Genomic DNA, 10,553 nt, shown 5'->3' with positions numbered 1-10,553 from the left:
TTTGAGGAAACTCCATACTGTTTTTCATAGTAACTACATCTTTTTTATATATCTAACAATAGTGCATAAGGATTCTCTTTTCTTCGTATCCTTCACAACACTTGTTATTTATTTTTTATTTATAGTAACCATCATAGTGGGTGTGAGGTGGTATCTCATTGTGATTTTGACTTACATTTTCCTAATGTTGAACATCTTTTCATGAATTTATAGGCCATTTCTGTATCTTATTGAAAAAATATCTATTCGAGTCCTTTGCCCATTTTTTATTTTTATTTTACTTATTTCTTTTTAAAATATATTATTTATTTTTCAGAAAGAGAGAAAGAAAATGAGCACAAGCAGGAGGAACAACAGGCAGAGGGAGAAGCAGACTCCCTGCTGAGCAAGGAGCCTGATGTGGGACTTGATCCCAGGACCCTAGGATCATGACCTGAGCTGAAAGCAGACACTTAACCAACTGAGCAACCCAGGTATCCCTGTCCATTTTTATTTTTTTTTTAATTTTTTTTAAATATTTTATTTATTTGACAGAGAGATCACAAGTAGAGAAAGAGAGAGAGAGAGAGAGAGAGAGAGAAGGAGGCAGCCTCCCTGCCTAGCAGAGAGCCTGATGTGGGACTCGATCCCAGAACTCTGAGATCAGGACCCGAGCTGAAGGCAGAGGCTTAACCCACTGAGCCACCCAGGCAACCCCTCCCTGTCCATTTTTAAATTGGATTGTTTTGTTGTTGAATTGAAGGAGTTCTTCGTGTATTCTGGATATTAAACATTTATCAAATATATGATACGCAAATATCATTCTGTAGGCTGCCTTTCACTCTATTGATTATGTCCTTTATGCACAAAAGTTTTCAATTTTGATGTAATTCACTTTTTCTGTGTTAATTTTTGCTGCCTGTGCTTTTCATGTCATATCAAAGAATTCATTTCCATGTCCTGTATCATGAAGACTTTCCCCTGTTTCCTTCTAAAAGTTGTGTAGTTGTAGATCTTATATTTAAGTCTTTGACCAATTTTGAGTTAAGTTTTGTATATGGTGTAAAGTAAGTGTGCACTTCATTGTGTTGCTTGTGAATTTGCTATTTCCCTAATATCATTTGTTAAAAAGACTCTCTTTTCCCCCATTGAATGATCTTGGCACCTTTGCCAAATATCATTTGACCATTTAGATGAGAGCTTATTACTGGTTTCTCTGTTCTTTCCATTGACCTATTGGTCTGTCTTTATTTCAGTACTACATTGTTTTGAGGACTGTGGTTTTATGATAAGTTTCAAAATCAGGAAATGTAAGAACTCCAACTTCATTATTTTTCAAGATTGTCTTGGCTATCCATGTTCTCTTGGATCCCATATGAATTTTAGGATAGCTGTTTTATTTCTGTAAAAAAAAAAAATAGCATTGGGATTTTCATAGAGATCACATAAGTCTATTTTTTGATGGATAGTTATTCTGTTCTTACTCCAATACAGTTCTTAGTATTTAAAGTCATTTCTCATTTTATTAGTTTGGATATTATCTCTCTGTGGGAGGTAGAATGTTAAAGATGCTACCAGGCAGCGAAAAAGCAGCACTTCTGAGATAGGATAGCATAAAGAGAAAAATAAAAACCTTAATTTACAAGTAACAAAAGTTTTTAAAAAAGTGGAGATAGATAAAGATAGATATAGATATAGATATAGATATATATGCGCACATGCACTCTGGCTACCATAACAAAATACCACAGGCTGTATGGCTTAAATAGCAGAAACATATTTTCTCATACTTCTAGAAATTAGAAATTTAAAATCAAGGAATCTACAGATTTGATTATAAATGAGATCTCTTACTGATTTTCATATAGTTGCCTTCTTCTGTGTCCTCCCATGACCTTTCTTCTGTGCTTGATGAGCGAGTGCTGTTCTCTGATGTCTCTTCCTCTTCTTATAAGGGCACCAGTTCTGTTGGTTTTGAGCTCCACCCTTATGACTTCATTCAACCTTAATTACCTTCGGAAGTCCTTATCTCAGAATACAGTCACAGGAGGTTTAGACCTCACCTATGAATCTGGGGGTGGGAGTTATCAGTCCATAATAACAGATTAAAAAATAAAGAATAAGGAAGATATGTCACTAACAGATAATGGCAGCTTCTCATTGAAATGGCCACCTCTGCTGCTGTGGACAGAATTAGCAAAGCAAAGGAATGATGGATAATACTTTATCCAGTGTCCAAAGGTGTGAAAACCAACCTTGTGTGAATGAAAAGACCAGCCTCCCTCACTCAGTGGCTTTTTTTTTTAATTTTAATTTAATTTTTTTTTTAGTATTCCAAAATTCATTGTTTATGCACCACACCCAGTGCTCCATGCAATACGTGCCTTCCATAATACCCACCACCAGGCTCACCCCACCCCCGCCAAAACTCTCAGTTTGTTTCTCAGAGTCCACAGTCTCTCATGGTTTGTCTCCCTCTCCAGTTTCTCCCAACTCATTTCTCCTCTCCATCTCCCAATATCTTCCATGTTATTCCTTATGCTTCACAAGTAAGTGAAGCCATATGATAATTGACTCTCTCTGCTTGACTTACTTCACTCAGCATAATCTCTTCCAGTCCCGTCCATGTTGATACAAAAGCTGGGGATTCATCTTTTCTAATGGAGGCCTAATACTCCATTGTATATTTGAACCATATCTTCTTTATCCATTCGTCCATTGAAGGCCATCTAGGTTATTTCCACAGTTTGGCGACTGTGACCTTTGCTGCTATGAACATTGGGGTACAGATGGCCCTTCTTTTCACTACATCTGTATCTTTGGGGTAAATACCCAGTAGCACAATTGCAGGGTCATAGGGAAGCTCTATTTTTAATTTCTCAAGGAATCTCCACACTGTTTTCCAAAATGGCTGCACCAACTTGCATTCCCACCAACAGTGTAAGAGGGTTCCCCTTTCTCCACATCTTCTCAAACACTTGATGTTTACTGTCTTGTTAATTTTGGCCATCTGACTGGTGTCAGGTGGTATCTCAATGTGGTTTTGATTTGAATCTCCCTGATGGCTAGTGATGATGAACATTTTTTCATGTGTCTGTTAGCTATTTGTTTGTCTTCTTTGGATAAGTGTCTGTTCATGTCTTCTGCCCATTTTTTGGTGTGATTATGTTTTGTGCGTGTTGAGTTTGAGGAGTTCTTTATAGATCTTGGATATCAGCCCTTTGTCTGTAGTGTCATTTGAGACTATCTTCTCCCATTCCATGGGTTGCCTCTTTGTTTTGTTGACTGTTTCCTTTGCTGTGCAGAAGCTTTTGATCTTGATGAAGTCCCAAAATTTCATTTTCACTTTTGTTTCCTTTGCCGGCATTATCTTGAAAGAAGTTGCTGTGGCTGATGTCAAAGAGGTTACTGACTGTGTTCTCCTTAAGGATTTTGATAGATTCCTGCCTCACATTGAGGTCTTTCATCCATTTTGAGTTTACCTATGTGTATGGTATAAGAGAATGGTTGAGTTTCATTCTTCTACATATAGCTGTCCAATTTTCCCAGCACCATTTATTAAAGAAACTTTTTTCCACTGTATATTTTTTCCTGCTTTGTCAAAGATTATTTGACCATAGAGTTGAGGGTCCATATCTGGGCTCTCTACTCTGTTCCACTGGTCTATGTGTCTGTTTTTGTGCCAGTACCATTCTGTCTTGGTGATCACAGCTTTGTAATAAAGCTTGATATCAGCCAACATGATGCCCCCAGTTTTGTTTTTCTTTTTCAACATTTCCTTAGCAATTCAGGGTCTCTTCTGGTTCCATACAAATTTTAGGATTGTTTGTTCCAGCTCTTTAAAAAATGCCAGTTGAGTTTTTATCAGGATGGCATATTGAATGTATAGATGGCAATAGGCAGTATAGACATTTTAACAATGTTTATTCTTCCAATCCATGAGCATGAAATGCTCTTCCAACTTTTGTGTCTTCTTCAATTTCTTTCATGAGTGCTCTGTAGTTCTTTGAGTACAGATCCTTTTTTTCTTTGGTTAGGTTTATTCCCAGGTATCTTATGGTTCTTGGTGCTACAGTAAATGGAATCGATTCTCTAATTTCCCTTTCTACTTTTTCATTGTTAGTGTATAAGAAAGCAACTGATTTCTGTACATTGATTTTGTATCCTGCCACATTACTGAATTATTGTTTGTTTTCTAGTAGATTGGGGGTGGAATCTTTTGGGTTTTCCATATAAAGTATCTTGTCATCTGCAAAGAGAGAGAGTTTGACTTCTTCTTTGCCAATTTGAATACATTTTATATCTTTTTGTTGTCTCATTGCTGTTGCTAGGACTTCTAATACTGTGTTGAACAACAGTGGCGAGAGTGGGCATCCTTGTCATGTTCCTGATCTCAAAGGGAGGGCTGTCAGTTTTTCCCCACTGAGAATGATAGTCACTGTAGGTTTTTCGTAGATAGATTTTATGAAATTGAAGAATGTTCTCTCTATCCCTATACTTTGAATTGTTTTAATCAGGAATGGATGCTTTATCTTGTCAGACGCTTTTTCTGCATCAATTGAGAGGATCATGTGGTTCTTCTCTCTTCTCTTATTGTTCTATTGCATTGATTGATTTGTGAATATTGAACCACCCTTTCATCCCATGGATAAATCCCACCAGGTCATGGTGGATAATCTTTTTAATGTACGGATTGGATCCTATTAGCTAGGATCTTGTTGAGAATCTTGGCATCCATATTCATCAGGATATTGGTCTGAAATGCTCCTTTTTGATGGGGTCTTTGCCTGGTTTGGGGATCAGGGTAATTCTGTCTTCATAAAAAGAGTCTGAGTTTTCCTTCTGTTTCTATCTTTTAAAACAGCTTCAGAAGAATAGGTATTTCTTCTTTGAATGTTTGGTAAAATTCTCCAAGGAATCTGTTAGGCTCTTGTTTTTTGGGAGGTTTTTGATCACTCCTTCAATCTTGTTACTAGATATTGGTCTATTCAGGTTGTCAATTTATTTCCGATTCCATTTTGGAAGTTTATAGGTTTCCAGGAATATATCCATTTCATCTAGGTTGCTTAACTTATTGGCATATAACTGTTGATAATAATTTCTGATGATTGCTTCTATTTCTTTGGTGTTAGTCGTGATCTCTTTCTTTCATTCATAATTTTATTAATTTGGGTCCTCTCTCCTTTCTTTTGGATTACTTTGGCCAATGGTTTATTGATCTTATTGATTCTGTCAAAAAACCAGCTTCAAGTTTCATTGATGTTTTCTACTATATCTCTAGGTTCTATCTCATTGATCTCTGCTCTAATCTTGATTATGTTCCTTCTTGTGTGTGAGGTTGGCTTAATTTGTTGTTGATTCTCCAGTTCTTTAAGGTGTAAAGAGAGCTGGTGCATTCTGGTTTTTCTTTTTTTCTTTTTTTTCTTTCTTTCTTTTTCTTTCTTTTTTTTTTTTTTTTTTTTGAGGAGGCTTGGATGCCTATGTATTTCCCCCTTAGGACTGCCATTGCTATTTCCTATAGGTTTTGGACTGAAGAGCCTTCATTCTCATTGGTTTCCATGAATTGTTTAAGCTCTTCTTTAATTTCCTGGTTAATCCAAACATTCTTAAGCAGGGTGGTCTTTAGCTTCTTAGTGTTTGAATTCCTTCCAAACTTTTTTTTGTGGTTGAGTTCCAGTTTCAAAGCATTGTGGTCTGAGAATATGCAGGAAATAATCTCAATCTTTTGGTATGGGTTGAGCCCTGGTTTGTGACCCAGTATGTGGTCTTTTTGTCGGTATTTTTGTTTGTCCATTTTTACCTTTGGGGCCCGTTCTGGCTGGGTCTTCTCTTTTTTTCTGGCTCACTCTTTCTCTCTCTCTCTTTTTTTTTCTTGTGACTTCCAGTTGCTCAGAAGCATTCCAGGGTGCACCTTGCCTGGATTGTGGTTGATATATTCAACTACACATCCCTTTAGCCACCTCTCACCAAAATGACTAGGAGGAGGGAACACCCAATAGAGGAAAAATTCAGAGACTGTGCCCTCTCTATCAGATCTACTGGATATGGACATAAACAGTAGGTTGTAAAGGGAATTCAGGGTAACTATTATCCAGGCAATGGTTAGATTTGGAGAAAACCATTAGTGACAACATGGAATCAATTAGGGCAGAAATGAAAGCCACTCAGGAAGAAGTTTAAAATGCTATTAATGAGATTCAATCTAATCTAAATACTCTAACAGCTAGGGTAACCAAGGCAGAAGATAGAATTAGTGATCTAGAGGACAAACTGGTAGATAAAAAGGATCAGGAGGATGCCTGGAACAAACAGCTTAGAAGCCATGAAAACAGAATTAGGGAAATAAATGGCGCCATGAAATGTTCCAACATCAGAATTATTGGGATCCCTGAGAGGGAGGAGAAAGAATGAAGACTAGAAGATACAATTAAACAAATTCTCCATGAAAATTTTCCCAGTCTGGGGAATTGAACGAGCGTTTGTGTCCTAGAGGTAGAAAGATCACCCCCCAAGATGAACAAATCTAGAAAGACCTCAAGGCACTTGATAGCAAGACTGATGAATCATAATTTTAGACAAGAGCTTTTGAGAGCAGCTGGGGGAAGAGATTCCTTATATACAGAATAAGGTCCATCAGAATAATGTCAGACCTGTCCACAGAAACCTGGCAAGAAAAGCTGGCAGGACATACTCAGGGCACTAAATGAGAACAGGCAGCTAAGAATACTTGATCCAGCAAGGTTGACATTCAAAATGGATGGAGAGATAAAGAGCTTCCAAGACCAGCAAGGTTTAAAAGAGTATGTGGCCACCAAGCTGGCACTATAAGAAATATTAATGGGGGTTCTATAAAAGAAAGAACCCAAGAGTGACATAGAACAGAAATGTACAGAGACAATCTATAGAAACAAGGACTTCACAGGTAACGCGATGTCAATAAAAACATTTCTTTCAATAAACACTCAACATGAACGGCCTAAACCCTCCCATAAAACAGCACAGGGTTGCAGATTGGGTAAAATGATAGGATCTATTCATATGTTGTCTACAAGAGACCCATTTGGAACCTAAGGATACATCCAGACTGAAAGTGAAGGGATTGAGAAGCATCTTTCATGCCAGTGAGCCTCAAAAGAAAGCTGGGGTAGTGATTCTCATATCAGATAAATTAGATTTTAAACTAAAGACTGTAGTCAGAGATAAAGAAGGACACTACATCATTCTTAAAGGGTCTATCCACCAAGAAGATCTAACAATTGTAAATATTAATGCCCCCAATATGGGAGTAGCCAACTACATAAGACAACTGTTAGTCAAGATAAAGAGTCATATTAATATGAATACATTAATAGTAGGAGATCTTAACATGCTTTCTCAGTAACAGATCATCCAAGCAGAAAATCAATAAAGAAACAAGAGCATTGAATGACACATTGGACCAGATGGACCTCAGAGATATATATATATATAGAACATTCCACCCTAAAACAACAGAATACTCATTCATCTTGAGCACTCAGTGGCTTTGAAAAAAAAAAATGGCACACAATACTTTTTTTTTTTTTTTTTTACTTTTTGAAAACAAGCAAGTACAAAGAAGAACATTTACATTTCTAGGCATTCAGTTTATATTTGGAGGAAGAGTGGATTCTAGGGAATTGAGTGAGATTATAGTAACAATTTCCCTTTCCTTTAGTTTAGAATAAAATATTTAATTTAGAATAAAAGTTTCCTGAAAATATAAAATACTAAATCTTTATTGATATTGCAGTAAAAAAAAAAAAATGTGAGCTGGTGTATAAATGGTAATGATTTATTTTTTTAGACAAATACTGTTCTAGCCGCCACATGATCTCTTCTAAAAAACTAAAGTAAAAGTTAAAAAGAATTAGAGGAACTACTGAGCATTGGACTGTGGTACTACATACGAATGAAGTTTCAAAATTCTTACTTGAAAGCAAAATTGGTGTTTTTACCTTTATAAAATACAGGAAGACTATACCCTTGAAAAATAACTGTCATCTAAAATTATGTCAAATATCCATGCTATTTCAGTTGCCACAAATAAATCAGAACTCTGTACAGGCTTTCAAGTATTAATTAAAACCACCAAGTTTCTTTACCAAGATTATGAATTTAAAATAGTAGTTAATCAATTCTTTATTTAATAATACTGTTTCTTATATCACTGTTTGTGTTATTTATTTATTTATTTTTAAAATTTATTCTCTTTCTTTTTTAAATTAACACAGCCAGAGTTTCCCAATTATCCATGGAAATCATGTCACCTGAAGTCAAGTTGCTCATATTTAGAATAGCAATATTTTTGAACTCACTGATAAGAAGTTTCAGTTTCACTGTTTTGTTTTTTTTTTAAGATTTTATTTATTTGGCACAGAGAGATCACAAGTAGGCAGAGAGGCAGGCAGAGAGAGAGAAGGGGGGAAGCAGGCTCCCTGTTGGGCAGAGAGCCTGATATGGGACTCGATCCCAGGACCCTGAGATCATGACCCCAGCCGAAGGCAGAGGCTTAACCCACTGAGCCACCCAAGTGCCCCGGTTTCACTGTTTTTGACAGCAAGTTAATTCCCCTCTATTACAGCCATAGGTAGCAAAATTTAGTCAAGGACAGTGGACTTGCAAAGAGAACATTGTATAACAAGAGTATTAGTATAAGAATATGGTGAATTATAACCATAGCTTGAATTAAGACCTGGGAGATATTCCAATTCTATCACTTCAAAACTTCATTACCCTCAGCTTTTTTTTTTTTAATCACTAAAATTGAAAAGGTAAAACAAAATAATGAAATGGAAAAGTAGTAATAGGTGTTTTGCATAATGAAAAGGGTGTTGTAGGGACCAAATGTCTGTGAAAATGGCTGGCATAGTGAATTTCAAAGAGACTTTATTAATGAGTATTCTACAAAAACTTTATATGTTTTTTAAAAAAACACTAGAGACACATGGAATTGTAAGTTATGGTTAAGATCATTTTTGTTCCTAGAATGACATTTTGATATACGTGGGGAGCCAGAGGTTTTATGTGGCACAGAGAAATGATGCTTTCAAATGTTCAGTATCTGAAAACTTGATATTCTTTCATATTTATCACCCAACTTCTTGTATGACTTTAAACAACTCATCTGACCTTTTATACACTTGGCAATTCTATTAAAAAATGAGGGGGAAATATCATGTTTTGTATCCAAAAGGGAATAGGACTTCCTTAAGTTCCCTTCAAACATTAAGATGCTTATAATCAGTTTAAAACATCTATTTAAAACTTCTAAAAATTTCCCAAAAAAAGCTTTCTACAAATTTAATCCCTTATTATATTGAAAAGAGATGACATCATCCAGAAAGAGCTATTCTTTGTTAAATATTTATAAAATCCAGTAATTTCTATACTGCCTGTGGTACATCAGCCATAAGGAAATACGATATTATTAACATGAAGAAAATTAAACATAAAGTGCATTTAAAAATGCAAATTAGTTTATTTGACTGCACAGCCTACACTCAGAGTACCTCAAACTTGCAAACTGTATGACAAGCGAGTTTACAAAGTGAGATTAGCTCTGTGCCAGTGACATGTAATTTTGATAAAGTAAGTGATTAAATTCCTCACATTTAGTGAAAGAAAAGCTGTTCTGAAAATAATGGTTGGAATCACTGTAATTGTTACACATAAATTATTTTGTTTATAATAAAATGTAGTTGGAGCAAGATAAGGCTGAATCAGTTACCAACATATGTTCTCCCATCTCTTGGGCAGTCATTCCTGGAGGGTGATTAGCAAACTGGAATGTTTTAATTTGAATTGGCCAAGATTCTAAAATTAGATCATGAACATATGCGGTCAAATGATGAGACAATCCCCTGAGAATCAGGATTCACGTATTCCAATTCTACTTTAACTAGTATCTTAACAAAGTTGCAGATCCTTTATGCAGTTTGCATTTTTCCAGAATAATTATCAAAGTGATAAAAGTGGGGGAAAAAAAGTTTACATGGTCAATAGTCTGACATTGACATTGTAAGAAAACCCAGTTGTGGGGAAACACAGTAGACTGAGAGATAAATTTTACTTGGTATTACCATTTCTAGCTGTGTGGATCTTTACTCTCTAATTTACATATAATTAATTACTAGACTGTCTTTTAGGGCCCTTTAGCTCCTCATCTTATGAGCTGTGCTCTCAACACTTCTAAAATGAGGAAACTCATTTTAGGATTCTTGTAAAAAGCAAATGCACTAGTAATAAATGTAACACACTTATCATAGCATCTAAAATATAATGTTTTCCAAAAAGTTACTAAATGTTAGTATAGATAGCAGTCATTCAGTGAACATTTCTGTTCACAACCTCATTACCTAGTAATCCCAAAATTTTAGTCCCTCTCCTTTATGTATGATATTAAAAAGTATATCAGTATCCTCTAAAGTTGCCAGTGACCAATGCATAAGATGGTACTTTACTTTTTGCTGTGATCATATTATTTTAAAGGACCCAAAATTCTGTAAATTAAACCAGGAATGAACCAGGAACTCAAGAAGGATCTATAAGATTAA

The sequence above is a fragment of the Lontra canadensis genome, unplaced genomic scaffold, assembly GCF_010015895.1.
Source record: "Lontra canadensis isolate GAN:19392208 unplaced genomic scaffold, GSC_riverotter_1.0 scaffold31, whole genome shotgun sequence".
Classification (NCBI taxonomy): Eukaryota; Metazoa; Chordata; class Mammalia; order Carnivora; family Mustelidae; genus Lontra; species Lontra canadensis.
The sequence above is the reverse complement of the archived record's forward strand: the minus strand, read 5'-3'. Positions refer to the sequence as shown.